At 35.5% G+C, this 22,686-nt stretch overlaps 1 long non-coding RNA gene across 1 annotated transcript in view; it reads left to right on the top strand.

Moving 5' to 3' along the window:
* Positions 1–20,192, top strand: part of LOC103092967 (uncharacterized) — a 70,486-nt gene extending 50,294 nt beyond the window's left edge. Inside the window, exons 2-3 of the long non-coding RNA XR_459943.2 lie at positions 1,800–1,862; positions 17,343–20,192. This is a non-coding gene — a long non-coding RNA (uncharacterized LOC103092967). The remainder of the gene's footprint in view (positions 1–1,799; positions 1,863–17,342) is intronic.
* Positions 20,193–22,686: the final 2,494 nt, after the last annotated feature.

The following is a 22,686-nucleotide window of genomic DNA, read 5'->3' on the forward strand; positions in this document are numbered from 1 at the left end:
AAATTTGGAATTGGAGTTAGACATTCTGGGGTCCAGAACGAGGTGACTGAAGGGATTAGTTTTGTTGGCTTGCCTTGAAAAAAAATCTCTTAGTAATCTCATGTAGTTATACTTGCAGTGATTACTTTTTTTTGTGCTTGCATAAATATCATCTCTGGGTCAAGGACCGAAGTTTTCTGCATATTCTTTAGCAAGGTCGGCATTTACATGATTGTTGATTAATATTTTCAGTGAGGAAGAGGAGGATGAGATTGTGTTTCTCTAACTCAGAAGATGCCCTTTTGCTCAATATAAAAGCAAGGAAAGGGCTTTGGAATTTTCTCCCCAAGAGGGCTGCATATAAGCCAGAGAGACAGTGCCACCCTTGCTGGCATTCCTCCTTGGAGAAGACCCTTTGCAATAGTGAGAATACTGGGTATGAGTATGGAAGGGGTGTAAAAGGAATCAAGGGAGACCTCTGCAGCAGAGAAGTGGTGCAACTACAAAAGTCCAAGCCCCCAAGATCATCTTTCTGCATGTTAGTTCTTAGGTTCCTGCTGGGATTCCTCCCACAGAAGAAAAAACAGACAGGTCCGATCCACATCCCTCAGGCATTTTCTGTGGGAGTGACAGCATTTGTTCACCCCATTGAAGGTCTAGGTAGAGCTGGCATCCCGAAGAATGACCTATGATGAAAGAGTACATTCAGGTTCATCAGGATCTGCGTAATTGATTCATGCATTCAGGAAGGTTATCAGAAAGGAAGGCACATGACAGAAGTTACTCATGGATATGTGAGTTCTGTTCAGATCTTTCTGTTAAGAGCCAGCCTGCATGAGTAGTTTTAAATCCCAAAAGTCTTTCCATTAAGTCACAGAAGACTTATAAATGGAGATTATCTTAGAGGGCAAATTTTACAAATAAGGAAACAGAAGAACAAAGAGTTATATAATTTGGCTGTTTCACATGGTTAGCAAGTAGCAAAGACAAGATTTGAACCCAGGTTCTCTGATTCCAAATCCAGTGCTCTTTTATCCACACAAAAATATGCTTACCTTGAAAATAATAGAATCAGGTGAGAGAGTAAGTCCATGAGTCTGAGTTGCTACTATGCATTCGGTGTTCTCATTAATCAGAGATCACTACTAATGACAATGAAATGTTTTCTTAAAATAAGTTAATGAAACATACTATTTCAACTGTTAAAATGATACAACAAAAACTTGGAGGCATCAATTTTCCCCCTCAAATGGAATCTTACCAATACATTCTCAAAATTCGGTGAATCAGTATTGAGAGGAGCCCTAATATTGTTAATCAGCAGAATTGTGGCTTGATTAAAATCACCAACTTATTGGAAAACAGAAAAGAGAAAAACAGTCACAAATTCTTTGTTAATGTGGAATCTCCTCTATGTCATTTACACGAAACCACAAGATTTTAAAGCAGTTTCCAAATAATGTTTCTTCCCATAACCCGCCCCGGACAATACCCCGGGGTCCAAAGTGCCTTGACTCTTATCCCATGCTCTCATGTTCTCAAGGTTGGCTGGGCAAGTTTCACATTGCCCAATAGTTTATGACCTACCATGTTGAGTGGAAAGACTAGCCGTTAAAAAACAAATCACCCTCAAATGAGGATTGTTTTGGCACAAGGAAAAGCCATACTAGAAAAAACAACCCAAATAGGCACCTTTATCCCTAAACAAACTAACCACAGTGCATCTGGATAAGAGCCATCCCGTTACCAAGGTTTTTGTGAAAATCCTTCAGTGTTTTCAGCACCACTTCTTAGCAGAACATTTTTCTTAAATCTTTCAGCTCTTGGTTCTCCAGCATACACAAACTTGCCAATATACACTATTCAAACCAGCAAGGAAAGAGGTATGGTGAACTTTAATGATCATTTTAATTTAATAATCATGATTTTAACTTTAAGAAAATGTTATAAAATCCTTATTGATTTAGTTGATGGAATTATTAGGATTAACATTATGAAGTTAGTCTTAGAAGTCCTCAGAATTTTAGCAATTTTTTTTTGTAATTTAGCAATTACAAATATCTGGGACAGGAGTCAATGGGTTTGTCTACACATGCCAAACATCTGGGTGAAAGCTGGAAAATTCCTTAATTTTTGTTCTGTTTTCATAAAAGTTTTTATTTTAAATTTCAGATGTTTTGCCTACATAAGACCCAATATTTGTTTTCATCTAGATGTTTAGCACCCTGTTGGCCTGTAGGCCAGTCTGAAATAAGAATTATAATCTTCAAATTAACAGAATCATAAAAGTTCTTCCCATACCATTTCTTTTTCCCCCAATGTAGATGGAAGACATTTATAGGATAGTGTAGGGGTAAGCTGCTATACATTGAAATTTATGCATCTTTATAGCATCTCCTCTTCCTGAAAGTTCACAGAACTGAAAAAAATATATTTTTTCACACTGTAGCAAAATTAACTCCCTCTTTATAAAAGTATATTTTGATGAAAGGGAAGGAAAAAGAAAATATAAAGACAGATTGAATTTGTGACTTACCAAACAAATTTCATGAATTATTGCTGTCCATTTTTCCAGTGGGATGACTTCCCAGGAAAAGTAGCAGATTTTTTTCCTATAAATGAAACACATTATCAATATAATTAATGAGGTAAATGAGTTTTTGAAGTAGGAAATGACCAAGTTGTAGACTCATAGTGAATACAGTGCTGTAAAGAGTAAAAATACTGTTATCTTTGAAATCTTGCTTTGTAATTTGGAAACCTAAGGGAATAATGGTTAGGAAATGAGAAACAAACCCCATCAAAATAGAACAAATTTAACTATATGTATGACCTTTAAGATAAAGTTTAGGGTTGGGAAAGGAAAAATTTTTTTGTACTTTTATTTAATTAGTTAATTTAGAATATTTTTCCATGGTTACATGATTCGTGTTCTTTCCCTCCCCTCTTCCTAGTTCCCTCCCATAGCCAAAGCACAATTCCACTGGGTTTTATACATGTCATTGATCAAGACATATTTCCATATTATTGATATTCGCACTAGGGTGATTTCTTAGAGTCTACTTCCCCAATCATATCCACATTGACCCATGTGATCAAGCAGTTGTTTTTCTTCTGTGTTTCTACTCCCACAGTTCTTCCTCTGGATTTGGGACTTCTTATAAGTCCCTCAGAATTGTCCTGGATCATTGCATTGCTACTACTAGAGAAGTCCATTACATTCAATTGTACCACAGTGTATCAATCTCTGTGTACAATTTTCTCCTGGTTTTGCTCCTTTCACTCTGCATCAATTCCTGGAGGTCATTCCAGTTCACATGGAATCCCTCCAGTTCATTATTCCTTTCAACCCAATTATATGCCATCACTAACAGATACCACAATTTGTTCAGCCATTCCCCAATCAAAGGGCATTCCCTCATTTTCCAAATTTTTGCCACCACAAAGAGCACAGCTATAAATATTTTTGTATAAGTCTTTTTCCTTATGATCCGTTTGGGGTATAAACCCAGCAGTGGTATGACTGAAGCAAAGGGCAGGCAGCCTTTTAGCACCCTTCGAGTATAGTTCCAAATTACTATCCAGAATGGTCGGACCAATTCACAGCTCCACCAGCAATGCATTAATATCCCAACTTTGCCACATCCCCTCCAACATTTACTACTTTCCTTTGCTGTAGTGTTAGCCAATCTGCTAGATGTGAGGTGATACCTCAGAGTTGTTTTGATTTGTATTTCTCTAATTATAAGAGAATTAGAATACTTTTTCATGTACTTATTGATAGTTTTGATTTCTTTATCTGAAAATTGCCTATTCATGTCCCTTTCCCATTTATCAACTGGGGAATGGCTTGATTTTTTGAACAATTGATTTAGCTCCTTATATATTTGAGTAATTACACCTCTGTCAGAGGTTTTTGTTATAAAGATTTTTTCCCAATTTGTTGCTTCGAGGGAAAACATTAATATTGACATGAATTTTGGCAAGTTGAAAACAAATTAACAAAATTGGGGGAAGTAAACAATCCAGAAAGTAATATAAAATATACTTTGGAAGTTTAAAAAATATGAAAATTATAAAAGTAAGTTTCTACAACCTGTATAGCATATGAAACAGGGGAAATGATATAAAAATATGCTTATGTTTATATATTAGGAAATGACTAAGACAAGCAAAACAAATTGTACCATTCTCTGCTAATAAAAATAAATACTAAAATGGGAAGTGAGTAGAAAAACAAACTTTGAAATTAAAACTTTGAAAATGAATATTTAACTGACCTATAAAAAATAATAGTTTCAGATTGGATTAGAAAACATAAGCAACTTATGTTTCTACTTGAAGTATAGGGACATATTCAGATTTAAACTGAGAGAATGTAATAACATTTTTTTTTCATTTCAATTTTTAATTTCAATTATGTTTTACAACATGGGAAACAAACAGGAAAAAAAACTTTAAAACAATAGAAAAGGTAAAAGTATCAATATTCAAAGTGTATTCACTGAAAAACAAAGCAACTAATTACTTTTTAAGTAGACTAAATGAAAAGTGAAAAGACATTGTAAAGTACTAGTAAAAGAAGAATTTTGCATTCTTTTTTCAGAATTTGACAAACTGGACAGAAAAATAAGTAAGAAGAAAATAGCAGATTTGAACTGAATATTGAAAACTAGATTTGATAGGCAATGACAAAATTGAATAAGAATTTTATTATACATATTTTTCAGGGTTTTTGCAAAAGCTTTTATAATAAGTAAGAATGTTCCATGCCTAAGATAAACTTAAATTAATAACAGCAGATCTCAAATATAGTTTATAGTCCATAATTCAATAAACATAATTATTAATAAGAGAAATAGAAATCCAGACACACAAAACTAAATGGATAATAAGAAAAAATCTATGACAAATGGTAGATGAATCAATGACCAAATTATAAAAACAATAAAATTTTATTAAAGAGCATATGATAACTATATAGCATGCCAAAATTTATGGAATGGTGCTAAAGTAGTCCTAAAAGATAAAGTTAGATTCCTGAAATTTCATATTAATATGACAAAAATGATGAACAAACTGAAAGTATTTTAAAAATGGAAAAATCTACAAATTAATATCCCCAAACAACCATAAAAATCAAAGTTTTGAAAATTTAAGAAGCAAATGGAATTGTCAAAAATTCATTCAAACTAATGAAAACACTTTTCAGAGGCAATAAACATTTTATATGAGAGAGATAGATGGTGGTAGGACAGAAAAAAATTGGAAGTGGAAAATCACAACTAATTGAGAAAATATAAAGAAAATGATCAATAATCAGTATGGAAAAGAAAAAGATTTATTTAAACATATAGATATAGAAAGCACTGTGCTGAACTCTGGGAATGAAGATTTTTAAAAGCAATATTTTCTTGCTTTCAAGAATCTCACATTTTAATGGAAGTTATATTATTATATGCCAACAACACTGAAATTTTAATAAATATGTCAAAGGCTACAAGGAACTAGTTATCTTAAATTATCTTCCATATGTTTTTAATTCAATCATTTCATATACTAGCTATCATTGACAGGGGGTTCTTCATTAGAAAGATTTATAAATTAATTCTATCAAACATGTAAAGAACAAATAATCCCCATATTGTGACTGGGGGAGTGTATGTGCATTTGTGTGTGTATTTATCTGTGTTTTAAATAGAAAAAGAAGGCATTTGAGCAAATACTTTCGGTGAGGTATGTACTCCTATATTCAAGCCATGGAAAGATAAAGTAGAAAATAAATAAAGATCAATATCACTAATGGATATTGATGCAGCAATATTAAATAAAATACTGGCAAAAGACTATGGAAATGTTTTCCAAAAGTTATCCATTTTAACCAAATTGGATTTGTTTTAGGAATGTAAAAATGGTTCAACATTAGGTCAGCAATTATCAGAATAAATCATCAATAACAAAAACAACTGACAGCTTATGATTAGAATTATTATGAATGGAGAGAAAACTCCAGTAAAATATAGCACTTATTCATGTGTTTAAAAAACACAAAAAAAATGGGTAAAAGTAAATGGATATTTTAACGCAAAAAAAAAAAACTTTTCAAAAGAAGATCTAGAATTATTGCAAGAACAAAGTGCCAGAAACTATTTCAGTAAGATCAAGGTGAAATATACATGTTTATGCATAAAAATAGAATATTTGAAACTGAAGGGGAATTTCAAATAAGAATAAAAATACTTAGAGAATAATAGTACAGAACAACAAAAAATAACTATCCCAGAGTCCCATTAAATTGTTCTAACTTGTTCTTTCTGGAATGCTGTAAGCTCAAGCTCTAGGTTCAAGCTTTAGGTCAAGTGAGGAAAAAAAAATGAGATTTTTCTGAGCCCCTCTGTCTTCAGAAAAAGTAAGAGGTTTTCTCAAAATAAGAAATTACAACAAAGAAGTAAGAAAAAATAATGTTTCAAAATATTCATATGCATAACACTATCTCCCTCTGATGCTACTCTCACCTAAGGAGCCAAAACTCCAAAGGTAGCTACTAGGCTTTTTGGAGGGCCCTAGAAATATTCTTAAGGAGGGAGGTTCCTAATACCTAACTCATGAGCCCCCACTGGCATACTACCCGCTAGTGATCAGCCAGGTAATTGGCTTTTTGGCAAAAGTATTTACTAAAATAGTATTGCAAGAACAATAGTTACATAAGCATTCTCCTTTGTGGTCTGGGGTTCACTTTGCTACAAACTTAAACAAGATCTATGAAGAAAATGGACATGAATTTAAAGTATAAAGAAATAAGACACAAAAGTAGAGAATGCATGTGGCCAATGCAAAATTTCTGGTTCCTGCAAGTCTTTTTTCTACCTTTGTATAAGTTCATGAAGTTTCCTTTTAGTGTGACACTCTGCCTGGCTGTGACAATTGGTGCCTTTGTAGATTCTATTGCTGTCACTTCTCTCCAATAAAAGAAGTCTTGCTTCCCTGGATCTGCCTTTGCACACATGCCTATTGCTCCTGGGTAGAAATATCGTCTCCTGTTGGCCAGATCTCTGATCCCTCTATGATGAATTAATACTAATCTAGTCTTTCTGATGACTTGGTGAGAAAATGTATGAAAAGGGGGAGAGTGGGAGAGGGAGAGGGAGTGGAGAGAGAGAGAACAGATACAGAGAAACAGACAGAGAAGGGGAGAATGACAGAGACAAATAGATGGAGAAAGACAGGCAGAAAGAATCTCCCTTAAACCCTCTTGAACTCAAATCCCACAAACTAGAACTATTTCATCATTAATCTTATTTACTCTTTGACTGGCTCCCTACTGAATTTTCTTTAGCTACTTAAAGTCTCCAGAATTGGGATTAACTTGATGGGTTGAAAACAATCAGTTTGACCTAATCAAAGAGGTTTATACCTAAAAAAAGAGAGATCACAGTGTGTAGACTATCTGATTAGCACAATGAAAATTCTTCATTGATTAATTGAAATGAGGTACCTGAATTTCCTCTCTCTGACATTTGCATTTTTCAAACTGCAGAAAACATTGACATCATCATTATTGCAGGTAATTAGCAAAATACAAAGTAAGCTCTTTAAAAATGTTTCTTGTCTTGACCCAACTTGACTCCAGGGTAGGTATGGACAAGTTGCTCTTCCATATTTTAATCCATCTATTTCTATTTCAATCCATCTAGCTTGCAAAAAAGTGTTACGGTTCCACACAAACAAGTTAGTTGTAGAAAAGATCATTATGAAGTCCTGAGATGTCCTCTTAAAGAATGCTTCCAGGAAGCTACTATAGATTTTGTTTTGATAGATTTTGCTCTAAGTATTAAAGACTCATCTTGTGTACTATTTCTGATACTATTTTCTTTTAATATTGTTTTAATCCAAGGAAAAACTGACTCCAAATTTACAAATGCATGGGATATATCTTCATGGTAGCCAAAGGATTAAAAAGATCAGCCTTAAAATAAAATGGTTTTAGTTTGTCACTTTTAAGTGAGAAGAAATAATGATATCTTCAGAAATATCAAACTCCCAACTTTGTGGAGTCTTTTCTCCAGTCCTTCCCACTGCTCTCATGGTTCCATTTATGGTAGATTCATTATTCAAATGGAGCACTTAGAACCACAATCATAGCTTTAGGATATTTTTTACAATAAGTAGCCTATTAACAAAGGATATGAACACAATTTCTAAAAGAAATATAATCTATCAACAATCCTCTGAAAAAGTGTTCAAAAGATATAATCAGTAATTTGCATAAATACAAAATCACTACATATATAACCTCAATCAAGTCACTGAATCTCTGTGGTTTTCTCAGTTTTCTTATCTGTAATATAGTATCTGAGGTACCTGTCAGCTCTTGAATTATGATATTATGAGCCAATGAACTCTAAAGTAAAACCTTATGTCCTTCAAACTAATGAGAATAATAAAAGTTAGAAAAAACTTAATGTGGATGGGACAGTAGAAAAGCAGATCTGACTGTGAATTGTTCTGATAATCCTGGAAAGAAATATGGAGCTATTCAATAAAAATAATAAAATTATTCATGCCCTTTGATCCTATTATTCTACTATGGGATACATACTCCAGGGAGGTTATAGAAGTTTTAAAAATCTAAACAAAAATATTCAAAGCTGTACTATTTGTAAAAGCAGAAAGTGAGGGAGAAAATAATATTCCCAATAATGATAGGATAGTTGAATAAATGGTGGCATATATGTATGTAATGGAATACCATTTTAATATAAGGCATGATGGACACAAGGAATTCAAAGAAATTTGAAGAGATTATGAAATGATGAAGAATGAAAATAGTTCTAGGGGGCAGATAGATGGCTCAGTGGATTGAGAAACAGGCCTAGAGATGGGATGTCCTGGTTTCAAATCTGTCCTCAAACACTTTCCAGCTGTGTGACCCTGGGCAAGTCACTTGACTGCCATTGCCTAGCCCTTATCACTCTTCTGCCTTGGAACCAATACACAGTATTGATTCCAAGACAGAAGGTATGGATTTAAAAAAATAGTTCTAAAAGGATAATACAGGCACTTCCATAGGTACAAAAGAACAATCCATATACAGACTACAAGTTGTTCATCCTCCATTTTTGAAGAGGACCAATGTTATCACAGTGTTAGAGAAAAATAGGGAGTGATGAGTAATGTCTTGACTTGAAAATGAATTTGATTTAAGAGACAGAGTTTCACTTACAAGTTACTATCCTCCAAAATCATCAATGTGTACTTATTGGTTATCCTCAACCTGGTTTGGTCAAACAGGCCAATGTATAGATTACAAATAGAAAAGGAAGGAAGAAAACAAGCATATATTTAAAAAGAAACTCAAAAAAAAAAATAACAAAATTCATTTGGATGAACAAATGGTTAATAAATTCAAAGGAATTAATAAAAAATGTAAAGGAAAGAGACCTAGGAGTGCCAGATTGCAAACTATACTATAAAGAGGTAATTCTCAAAACTTTCTGGTGCTAGCTAAGAAATAGAAAAGTAAATCAGTGCAACAGAACAGATGGACAACAAACAGTTGTAAAAGATTATAGTAACTTTGTGTTTGACAAAAGTAAAAATCCAAGCTTTGGGGATAAAAATTCACTATTTGATAAAAATTGTAGCAAAAAACTAAAAAACAGTCTGGCAGAAGCTAGGTATAGAACATTTTCCATAATTTACCAAGAGAAGATCAAAATGGATACATCACATAGACATAAAGGGAGATTTCCTAAGCAAAGTTGAAGAACATAAACATGTTACCTATCATTTATAGATAGAAAAGGAATTTATGCATAAGCAAAAGAAAGAATTAGATGTAAAATGAATAAATTTGAATATATTAAATTTAAACGGGATTGCACAAATAAAGCTAATGTAGCCAAGATTAGAAAGAAAGCAGAAAATTAGAGGTGGGGGGAGGATTTTATATATAGGGTCATGGTTTGAGGTCTCATATCTAAAATACATAGAAAAATTTGTTAAATTTATAAGAATAGGAGCCATTACCCAGTTGACAAAGGATGAAAGGATGTATACAGAGTGCTTTAAATGAAGAAATAAAAGTTGTATATAGCCATATAAATTTTTTTCTTAATCATTATTAGAGAAATGTAAATCAAAACAATTCTGGAGTATCATCATATATCTGTCAGATTGGCTAAAATGATAAAAAGGGCAACATAACAAATATTGGAGGCGATTTGGACAAACAAAAACATTGTTAATGGAACTGTGATCTAACTGATGCATCCATTTTGGAGATCAATCTCCAATTGTGCCCAAAGAGTTATAAAACTATGTATACCTTTAGACCCATAAATACTACTATTAGGTGTGCTTCTTAAGGTGATGAGGAAAAAAGGAAAAGAACTTATGTTCTAAAATATTTGTAGCAGCTCTCTTTGTGATGGAAAAGAACTGGAAATTGAGGGGATGCCCATCAGTGGAGGAATGGGTAAGAAAGTTGTGTCTTATGATTGTAATTGAATACTAATAGACCAAAAGAAATAATGAACAGGCTAATTTTTTTTTTTATTCTGGGAAGACAAATGAAATTATGAAGAGCAAAATAAGCAGAACCAAGAGAATATTATATACAGCAACAGAAATTTTGTTTGAAAAATAACTTGTATATGTCCATCTCCAGAGAAAGAACTGATAAATAAAAACATAGCAAGACAGTTTTATATATACCTTTATTTTATTAAATAATGGGTTTTTCTTAGTGTGGGGAGGAAAGATGGAGGGAAATACCTGGGATCTTTAATGTAACATAGATTTTAATAATAATAATAATAATAAATATAGTCTGTGCCCAAAATTATGGAAAATGTCTTATAATAATTATATCATTTGATCCTCACAATAAAACTGAGAGGTAGGTATTATTATTATCCTTATTCTAAAGATCAGTTAATTGAGACAGAGGTTATTTTTCCAGACTCACATAGCCAGTATTTGCATTCATATTTGAATGATTATTATTAGATACTTAGTAGTCTGTACTAAGGCATCCCTGCTCCTATATTTTGCCTGAAATGGTATTATAAAGCAATCACTTAAAAAGAAAACAAAATTGTCAAAAAAAAAAACAGTTGCCACAAAAGCAAAAAAAAAAGTGCTCCAAAATCACAGCAGGTTTTAATAATCACAGTTTATAATGGAAAAACCCTTCTTCCAAAAATAACATAGAGCTTTTTGTTATTAGCACAATCCTCAGTGAGTGGATTTCTCCTTAAAGTATTTTCTTTGTAACCTCTTATTGCTCTTTCTGTGTTTTACACTAAGTAATGTAGAGTATACTAGCTATCAGTTATTTCTCATTTTCACAACCTGAACAGCCCATCTTCCTTTGAGGAGGTCATACATTTAATTTAAATGATTATAAAATGAGATGGATTCTAAACAGGCTGGATGGCTGGATTCAAAAGCAATGGTTCAAAGCCAACCTGGTGGGAGATCTCCAGAGGAGTCCCCTGAGAGATGGCCCTGTGCCATTTTTGCCAGTAACTTAAATAAAGTCATACATGACATAACATCAAATTTGCAGATGACAAAAAACTGAGGGAGAGGGGCTAAGTAACATACTGGAGGACAGAATCAAGATCCACAGGGATCCAGATGAGAGCACGAGACTAAATCTAAAAGCAGATATTCAGTAGGAATAAACATAAAGTCTTAGGTACACTTGGGTACAAAAAAATAACCCTTTACAAGTAGATGAGGAGAGGAAGGATTAGACAGAAATTGTGCTAATAAAGATAGAAGTGAATTGAAAGCTTAATGTGAGTAAGCTGCATCATGTGGTAGCCAAAAAGCTCATACAATCTTGAGCTGCATTAAAAGAGATGCTTAACTTCCAAAAAACAGAGTAGAGATAGTCCCACTGTACTCTGCCCTCAATCAACCTCATCTGAAGTTTTCTGTCCAGGTGCCATGTTTAAAGGATATTGGTCAACTCAAGAAAATCCAATGGAGGGCTACCAAGATGGTAAAGGTCCTTGAATTGAGGTCACATGAAAAACAGCTAAAAAACTGGAGATGTTTAGATATCAGATGACTCAAGGAGATGTGACATCTATCTTCAAGTGTATGAAAGGCTATCATATGAGAGAAAGATTAGACTTGTTCTTTGTTAATCCCAGAGGGTAGAACCAGAAGCAATGTATGAATGTTGCAGAGACCAGTTGAGTCATGATGTCTGGAAATTTTTTTCTAATTAGTGCTGTCCAAAAATGGAATGGGTTACCTTAAGAGGTGGCAGCTTCTCCTTCCTTAGAAGTCTTCAAACAGACTTTAAAAAATTCATCCTGTATATTATAGTGGAGATTCCTTTCATAAATGTGTTGAACAATAAGGTCCCTAATGTACCTTCCAAATTTCAAATTCTGTGATTCTTTGGCACAATTCTTTACACATTTGGTCTGTATATTCCCCATTTCTAATGTGTTGCAACCTGCCTGAAAAGACCATATTGACGTGCCTTGACTTTTGGATGATACTCAACTTCAATTGCTCAGAGACAATAGTGTTCCAATACTTTGTCATATGACCCTAAAAATACATTAGTGTTTTTTTCAATGGACCTTTATTTGGGGAAGAAATTGAAAGTCATGACAAGAACTTCAGTGTTTTGCAAATGCAACCCAGTAGACTATCTAACCTCTTCAGGGTTAAATGTGGATTGAGTTCATTGTCCATTTTCAAGGTCTGTATATTATCTATAAACTAATGGATGAATTCTATGGGCTCATGAATTTAGAACTGGAAGTGAATTTGAAGACCATCTAATGCACCTTCCTCATTTTATAGATGAGGAAACAGAGATGCAAACAGCTTAAGAAGTTTATCCATTATCATAGAAGCAGAGCTACTAAAGTACTTGAATAAAAGTTCTCTAATTCCATTATTCTTTTTCTTACAATATTCTGAGCATTCAATTTCTTTAATCTAGATCCTCAAATAGGTTCAATCATTTAGGCATCATTCATACCAGGACTGTGTTTTTGCTTTTCTTTGTAGAACTCAGTATGGTGCCCAACATATGGTAAATAATTAATAAATTATTGTTGACTGATTCAAAGCTTCAGCATAACTGATTTTATTTAACTTTCTGTATATAAAACAGGTTAAGATGATATTTGGGACTCAGTACAGATTGATAAAGGAATAATAGCCATGCTTTGGGGGTTTAACAGGCAACAAATAATATAGAAAGGAGTGGAAGAAGGCTGGGTTCAGCTCTTGCTATTTGACTATCAGGAAATCACTTTATTTTTCTTGGCCTAATTTTCCTTATCAGGAAATGTATGTAATACTAGTCACCTGACTTCTCAGGAGAGTAGTAAGGAAAGTATTTTGTACACCCCAGAAGCATATAGAGATGCATATTACTATGATTATTTCATTTTTTCGTTTATCCAGCAACCCTCACAATAGAGGGATTGTTCAGGAACTATTCAGATGTTTGGTTTGGTTGTTAGGACAGTAATAACTAGCTTATTTGGGGAGAAATATTCAAATGTAGAGTGAAACATTTGGATGATCAGTCTTATTTTTCTATTTGTATCTCCAGAATTTAGCAGAGTACTTCCCACATTGAAAGTACTTAAATAATTTTTCATTTATTCGCTCATTTTGCAGATACGAAACAGATCAAAAGGAGAAAGTAAATTGTTCATGGTGACTTACTTTCAGAAATGGGATTTCAACCCACTTCTGGTTCCCAAAGTTTGTTAAAAACTCCTGCTCCCTGTCAGTCAGTAGGAGACAAAAATTCAAGACTGAAAAAAAATGCCTCAAATACCTATAAAACTTCTTCCCCTTTGTCTTTAGGAATGAGAAGGAATGAGAAGGAATGATCAACACCCTTACATCTGATGTGCTTTCAAGTCATTTGAGATTAGGTGGAGCCAATATGGCAGAATCCAGGCAGCAATCCAGCTAAACTCTCTCAACATTCCCCTCCAAACAATCTTAAAATAACTACTCAAATCAAATTTTGGAGTGGTAGAACTAATAAAAGATCAGAGGGAGACATTTTTTCCTGCCTAAAACAACTTCAGAGTTTAGCAGGAGAGATCTCTAACCCAAGAATGTGAGCAGGTCCCAGAGAGTGAATGATGGTAGCAATAATAATGGGTCTGGGAGGAGGCAGCTATGATAGCAGCAGTAACAGCTTCAGGAGCTCCTCAGTCCAAAGACAGGAAGGGAATTTAACAACTTGTCAGAAAGAGAGTACAGGGAACCCTTTGCTGCTATTGAGTACAGCTGGTGCTGATTGGTGACTCTTTTGCTTATAAGCAGTTCTGGGTTACAGGTATGAAGAAGAAAGAAGCATTTCTGATCCATGAAGAGGGAGTAGGGGCCCTGGCCACAGTTCCAAGACAGAGTGGAGGACTAGCATTTATGATTTCAGGAGACTTGATAAGAATTCCAAGGCCACCCTTGCAGCTGGAACAGGGCCCTTACTAGGTAGAGGTCAGAGTTAAGATGAGGAAAGCAGTGACCACAGTGACCACACTTCTCTTCAGATCAAACCACCTTAGAAATGCCAAAAACATATAGAACTCAAGCGCTATCTCTGAAAAGAATATCATGAAAAAGTCTGGAGCCTAAGATAGTGCCTCCCAAACCCTAGGTAAACAGAGTCCAACTTTAACATAATGTTCAACTAGAGAAATGGAATGGGAAAATGAGCAAATGATTTTTTAAAAAGGACTTTGAGATAAAAAGCTACTAACGTGGCAGGAAAGACCAAGATAGAAACTCAGAAGAAGCTAATAATGTGAAAACACCCATAAGTAAGGCATTAAAGAAAAATGCTAATGGATGCAAATCCAATAAGAATTCCCAAAAGAATTAAAGTGATGAATACTAGATAAAAATAGGAAAAAAGAAATGAGAGTGATGCAAGAAATTTATAAAAAGAGAATTAGCAGCTTGGCAAAAGAGACACACAAAAAATTAAAGAAAAGAACTATTTAAAAACCAGAATTGGGCTAGTGGTAAAAAAAAAGGAACAAAAATTCATTGAAATAAAGAACTCCTTAGAAAGTAGAATAGAACAAATGGAAAAGAATTTTTTAAAAAACAGAATTGGCCAAATGTAAAAAGAGGTATAAAAACTCACTGAAGAAAATAATTTTATAAAAATTAGAATTGGGCAAGTGAAAGCTAATGACTTCATCATTAATACAAATATAAAACAAAGTCTAAAGAATGAAAAAAAGAGAAATATATGGGGAAATTTCATTTAAAACAATTGATTTGGAAAACAAATCAAAGAGAGATCATTCAAGAATTATTGGACTAACAGAAAGCCATAATAAAAAAAAAAGCCAAGATCTAATATTTTAGGAAATTATCAAGGAAAACTGCCCCAAAATCTTAAATCCAGAAATTAAAATAAAAATTGAAAAATTCTCCCATTCGCCTCCTGAAAAAGATTCCCTCCCAGGAATATTATAGCCAAACTCCAGAGATCCCAAGTTAAGGGAAAAATATGGAAAGCATACAAAAAATATATATTCAAATGTTGTAGAGTGATAGAGTCACAAAAGATTAAGCAATTTCCATGTAAGGGTATGGAGGATTTAGAATATGATATGCTGGAATACAAAGGAGCTAGGATTATAGCCACAAGTTCCCTACCCTAAAAAACTGAGTATAATCCTTCAGGGAAAAAAAATGGATATTTAATGAAATAGAGGACTTTAGAACATTCCTAATGAAAAGACCAATGATGAATTTTTAAATTGGCATTGAAATATCAGACACAAGAGAAGCACAAGGTAAGCATGAAAAGGTAATCATAAGATACTCAATAAATTTAATTGTTTTCAATGTCATTTCCTTTTCTAGAGCATTTTACAGATGAGAAAACTGAGGCAAATACTTAACTGACTTGCCCAGAGTGCCTCAAGCTGAACTTTGAACTCAGTTCTTCCTGACTCCAAACCTAAAGCTCTCTCTATTCACTGTGCCACCTAGATGCCCTACAAAAATATTTATAGCAACTCATTTTGTGGTGGCAAAAATTTAGAAATTGAAAAGATACATATCAATTTGGGAATGGCTGAACAAGTTGCGGCATCTAATTGTGATAAAATACTAATCTGCTATGAAAAATGACAAGTGGTTTCAGAAAAAATATGTCAAGCCTTGTATGAACTGACACAAAGTAAAGTAAGAAGAATCAGGAGAGCATTATGTACAATACCAATATTGTAACAATGATCAACTATGAAAGACATGGCATCTTTGATCAATACAATGATTTGAGACAATTGTAAATGATACATGATGAAAAATGCTTTTCTCTTCCAGAGAAAGAACTTAGGATCTCTGAGTGCAACCTAACTGCCTTTCAGTAATCGCTTTTATGATTTTAAGCTTCAAAATCTTTGTGTATACAATAGCAAAAAATAGTACTTATAATGGCATCCTTCCCAGAAGAGTTGAAAGATTTTTGCAAATTGTAAAACTGTTTTTAACATATAGTAGTATTATTGGTGACCTCAATCACATTCTATTTCCTCTGTATCTATATTCCTTTAACATCTCTTTATTCAGATTCTTTTCTCTTAGATGTTGTCTCTACAAAGAGATGATTAGGGAAAAGGGGGATGAATTACTTGGAAATTGGGTACTAAGCCTTCCACTGCTGAACTGGGGATAACTAGTCAGTTTAAAGGCCACTGGGCAAGAGGAGGACCTTGGAAAAGTCTGCTAATAAAAGGAAAATCCACTTCAGCAGGCAGTAACAGAAATAGTAGTGGGTACCCCAATAATGGTATTAGTAGGGGACCATATGGCTGGCCCATAGGCAGCATAGCTAGAAGTAACAATATAAAAAGCTATAGCAATTTTGCACCTATATATAATTATTAGCTGTGAGTCACAGTCCAGGGAGCAAAACAATCAATTATCCTGAATGTAATGTGAGAATCAAAGAATTGCACAGAGCCATCAGTCAAGACACCCTCTGTTGGTTCAAAGACAAGAATTTTGATCAGAGCAATACAGGATCCTTGGGTTAACCTAGAAAATGAGGTCAAAGTTCACAAGCAAATGGTCAAAAGCCAAGGCAGTCCATACAGATCAGAAACAGGAAACGGGAATGCCCAAGACAGTACTTTGAGAATGACCATTTGCTTTCCCAAAGAATGACCCTACAGACAGAGTCATTTTTCTGGGCTCCTCCTCACCCCTACACCCTTACTCCTGCTTAGCCAAAGGCATCATAATGTGGGATCAAATAACCCAGAACAAAAGGCTGAGAAAGCTGAGAACAAACTGCATCTATTTCACAGTTTTGTTTTGTTTTGTTTTTTTCGTAGAATGGTTCTGCCATCTACTGTGAGGAAATTGTCTGTTCCTGTTTGATCTGTGAAATTCCTTCAGTGGTCAGAGTGAGACCACCAGCCATCTCCTCCCAGGCTGGATTCTGAGCTCATACTCCAGCTATGGTAGACTCCTTTGACAGGAAGCAGATCAGGGGCCCTTCCTCTGGTGTCCAGTTGTCTATCGGTCAGTTTCTGGCCATGCAGTGAGCAGGTGCTGGAAGGAGGAAACATGCCCCCCCTGAGGGACTCCTCAGCAGCACCAGCCAAAATAAGCTTCTCTGGCCCTGCTTACATCTGTGGGAACATATATGTCTCCCTGGTGAAAAGACTGAAGAACTCAGAGCAAGCAGGGACTCCTAAGTTATTTGACTCATCATAAAAATGGCCACCCTGGAAATGTGTTGAAGTCTATCATAAAATACCTACCAGCAAACACCAGGGGCTTCATGGTTCATTTGTTTCCCTTCCTTCAAAGGGAGAAAGCCATATTCTTCTGGCAAATGAGTTTCGTTGCTAAGATGCTTCTTCAAGATGTAAAACAAGGCTGCAGATTTCCTTCCCCAGTTTTCTGTAGAGATCTTGTTCATTACCAGATGAGCTTAGCTTAGAAACACCAGAAAGGCCTGATGAGTAGTGAGATTTCAGGGAGTCCATGAGCTTAGATGGGAGGAAATTACATCTTTGTTTTCACTCGCAGAAACTTGGAATTTCTTTCAATTATGAATGCAGACATTAGAACATAGTCTTTGCTAGAATGCCAAAGAGGTCCACGACCCCAAAATGATCAGGAAGTCCTGCTCTAGAGAAATCAAAATTCCTGTCGTCTCTTATAGAAACTACCTTGAAATTGAGCTATTTGGAGCCTGCACGAGACAGCTTGCTATGCTTCTGCCCATATCACCCCTTTCCCCACACACTTTAATCAGAATTGTGGTACTGAGAAAAGAGAGGTTGTCAAGTAGAGCTTCAATCAGCTCTCCAGGGAATCACTTGCTCCCAGGTTCCACAGGCACACACACACATACATACATACATACATACATACATACATAGAGAGAGAGAGAGAGAGAGAGAGAGAGAGAGAGAGCGAGAGAGAGAAAGAGAGAGAGAGAGAAAGAGAGAGAGAGGGAGAGGGAGAGAGATACAGGCACAGAGAGAGAGAGAGAAAGAAAGAGAGAGAGAGAGAGGAGAGGGGAGAGAGAGAGAGAGAGAGAGAGAGAGAGAGAGAGAGAGAGAGAGAGAGAGAGAGAGAGAGAGAGAGAGAGAGAGAAAGAGAGAGAGAGGAGAGAGAGAGAGAGAGAGAGAGAGAGAGAGAGAGGAGGAGAGGGAGAGAGAGAGAGAGAGATACAGGGACAGACAGAGAGAGAGTCAGAGACAGAGAGAATTCCTTCCTAAGCCTGTAGCTCAGACTGCAGGTGGATCTCTTACATCCTTTGAGCAAGGACTCTAGCTCTGCTAAATTCCCTCCTCCAAATGTGATACCTCCCTGAAGACTCATTTCAGACCAGCCCTCAAAGTTCACTCCTTTTCACAAACTATTTCACTGCTTCTGTCATAGATTGTTTGGGGATCGTGCCCACTTTCCCTTCTCTCAATTCCTAGCCAGCTGAATTCTTCGTGCCAGCTTTCTAGATGCATCCCTTACATAGATATCCCTACTTGATACAGCATTGCCCCATAACCACTCCAAAGATAATGCCTCCCTTCACCTCCATAAGGGACTTAATCCATTCCGCTTTGAAATTTCCACCCTAGGTCTAAAAAGTTCTAACTGGTAAGCAGGGGGAATGCAAACTATGTGCCTGACACACAATATGGGGTGAATTATATAATTTTTGCAAAATCTAAGATTTAAAAATTTTTTGAGAAAAATTTCAGGAAAAGAAGCTCACTAATTTACCAAATCAAGAAAATGGACTGTTTGGAGAGGGGGCCATCAACAAGCCTGCAGAAACCTACACTGCATCAGAAGATCCAGAATGAACTTTGGGATGTAGTGAATTGAACTGAAGGGGGTTGAACACATTTATTTTGAATGTAAACTCTTATGCCAAAGGGTATTTCCCCCTAATTGGCTTTTTGTCAGTGTGCCTACCAATTATTGGTGTTGGTCTCTCTCTTTTATTTCCTTCTTATCTCCAACTATTGTAACTTCCTCTTAGAACATGCAATATTGTATGCACCTCTAGCTAGAAGATCTTTAGAGATATAAGCTGGATATATTAAATGATTCATTGGAGACCCAAGGCATATAAATCTGGCAGATTTCATCATGCTCTTCTCCCAACAGAATCACAGGGAGGATTGTGAAGATAGAATTAACTCTCCCTTTGTCTACTTTTAACTATTCAAACCAAGAACTTCAAGCACCCCTACATAGTAGCTAGTGAATCATTAGGTAAGAGAGTTCACAAATCACTTACTAGTTCAGAGCACCAAAAACCGTAAGCCCTGCGCCACCTTGGGCAGTACTAGGAAAATTCGGAGGCTGAAATTGGTTCCTGTAAAGAGGGGGAGAGACAGGAAGTGATGTGGGAAAGGGGGTATAAAAGAGGAGATGAATATGGTCTGGCCTCTTTTCTTCCTTGGTTTTTTGGAAAGTCTGATTCCTGGAGAGACTCTTCCCTTGGATTCTGCATCAGTGAGTAGAGCTAAAGACACTCTGACTGAGGACTAATGGGAAATCCACATGGAGATCAGGACTTGGGGAAGCCCCTGCCAGGGGCTGAGCTGGACTTTACTGGAGTGGCACTTAGGACTGGAAGGCTAGACCAGGCTTTGTCTCCTTCCATATTTCATACTTTCACTATCTCTACCTTGTTTTAAATAAAAGCTGCTAAAAGTCATTTTGACTTAGAACTAATATTTTATGAATGATGACCACTTTTATAACTCTCATGTTGAGTTACAACCTAATTTAAATCTTACAGTTGGTACTCTAACTCAGGCTAAAGGTCTTTGAAGACCACTAAAGTAAAGGAGATGAAGTTTGTTAGCTCAGAAAAAAAAATGAGGGACAAGAAATAGCTGTCTTCAAGCATTTGAAGAGCAATCTGATAGCAGTTGAACAGCTAGGTGGCACAATGAATAGAATGCCAAGCCTGAAATCCAGAAGACATATCTTCCTGAGTTGAAATATGGCCTCCAAAACTTAATAGCTATGTGATTCTGGGCAAGTCACTTGACTCTATTTGCCTCAGTTTCCTCATCTATAAAATGAGCTGGAGAAGGAAATGGCAAATCACTCCAGAATCTCATCATCCAAGTGAATTCTTTCCTTAGCCATCACTCTACATTATATCATTGTGACAGCTAGGTAGCACAAAGAAGAGAATCTAGATACAGAGTCAGGAATACCTGAGTTCAAATGTGACCTCAGACACTGACTAGCTGTATAACTCTGTGCAAGTAACTTAACCTCTGTATGCCTTAGTTTCCACATTTGTAAAATGGAGATAATAATAGAATATGCCTTCAAAAGTTGTTGTGAGGATAAAATGAAATAATATTTGTGAAGAACTTTGAAAATCTTAAAGCTCTATTTAAATACTAACTATTGTTGCTGTTATTACTAACACTGCTGTTATTCCTCACTATTAAAAGGTATGCATCTTGAGGGTAGAGACTGTCTTACTTTTGTATATCTAACAGTGACTGGCACATAGCATGTACTTAATAAATGCATTTTCATTCATTTATTCATTATGTTTAGTCCCAGGGAGATGTAGAAGCAATGATATAGAGGTCAGGGAGAGATTTCTGCTCTAAAGGGAATTACCCTATTATGTTATAGTTTTAAAAAACAAAAAGAAAAAACATTTTTGAAGAAAAATGTTTCATGATTAGAAGAGTCCCAAAGTGCCCCATTAACCCAATCTAAAATCTCTTTACTTTCCATTTCTATCTACCCAATGAGCCTGTCACTTCCAGTTTTATGGCAGCAGCCAATGTAAACATGCCATCTTTGTCTCCATCCACGTCACTGTTAGGTAGTGATTTGAGTACTTGGCATGCTATGATTATTGCACTGACCTGGCAATACTATTTTCACATCCATTCAATTTATCTCTACTCAACTAACACCTATTAGTTTTGACTATAGGTAGAATACTGCTCTAGAGATGCAAAATGAAAAAAAAAATAATCTGGCCCTGCCCTCAAGGAGCTTTCATTCTACTTCCATAAAGATTTAGTTCCTCTAACAATAAGCAAAAGTGTCTTTTTACAAAGAGAGAAGGGGAGAGGACAGGACAGGACAGGAGGGAAGAGGAGAAGAGAAGAGAGAAGCAGAGGAGAGGAAAGGAGAGAAGGGGAGGGGAGGCCAATAGGAATGTGCCAGGCAGAAAAACAAGTTTGTGGTTGCTAAATAGCATGATGCTGCCAAAACTTCTCCATAACTAAGGTTAGATGACATTTTTACTTGGGGGTATACACCCACAATTCATTTTACAGATGCAAATTGGGGATATATGGAAGCTAGTAACAGAATAATCTTGGAGTAAAATTTCTCAACAGCTGGGTTTTACTCCCAGCATCTAATCTGTCCTCCCTGCATAAACACTGAAAAAGTTAGTCATCTGCTCCTAATGAGCTTCTTTTTGTTAGTTTCTATATCACAAAGACTTTACCCAGTTCTCTAATCATTTTCTTTGATGGCAAGTGATTATTTTATTTTAGCACTCAGTGGAAATGTAGTACATGAAATGGCTGGAGTCCCTGCTATCTCTCACACTATCAGTAGGTGACCAATTTTATGGGAAAGACATTAAATAATATCAAGATCAAATAGAAAAGTAGGCTATTAGAAGTGGAAAGGCTCTTGGGGATTAATTTATGGAACTGTCATATTTCACATGTGGGGAAACTTAGGCTCTAAAAGGGGAAATAACTGCACCAGGATCACACAGATAACTAACAGCAATGCCAGGAGCAAGTCTCCTGACTTTCCAGGCTAAACTCTTTCATTGCATTCACTCCACAAATACTCTTTATGTATTCCTTAGATGTGCTAAGGAAAAATCACAATTCTAGGGGCAGTGCCTCCCTTTTGATCTAAAGTACATACTAATTACATGAGTCCCCTTAGTCTAATGAAGTTAACATCACAAAACCAGAGAAATTCAGAGTCAGAAAGGACCCCCATAGTCCTTTAGTGCAGTTCATACCTGAAAAAAAATAACTTCCCACTTACAAAATCCACAAGTGACTAATCAGCTTTTTCTAGAAGACATCTAGTGAAAAGGATGAAGATAGCAGAAGAACCAGTGTAAAAGAAAGACTTTTACAATGGAGGAGAAGATGAGGCTTTGGTGATGTTTGAACTTACTCTCATCAGAAT

Source organism: Monodelphis domestica, chromosome 1 (assembly GCF_027887165.1).
Source record: "Monodelphis domestica isolate mMonDom1 chromosome 1, mMonDom1.pri, whole genome shotgun sequence".
Classification (NCBI taxonomy): Eukaryota; Metazoa; Chordata; class Mammalia; order Didelphimorphia; family Didelphidae; genus Monodelphis; species Monodelphis domestica.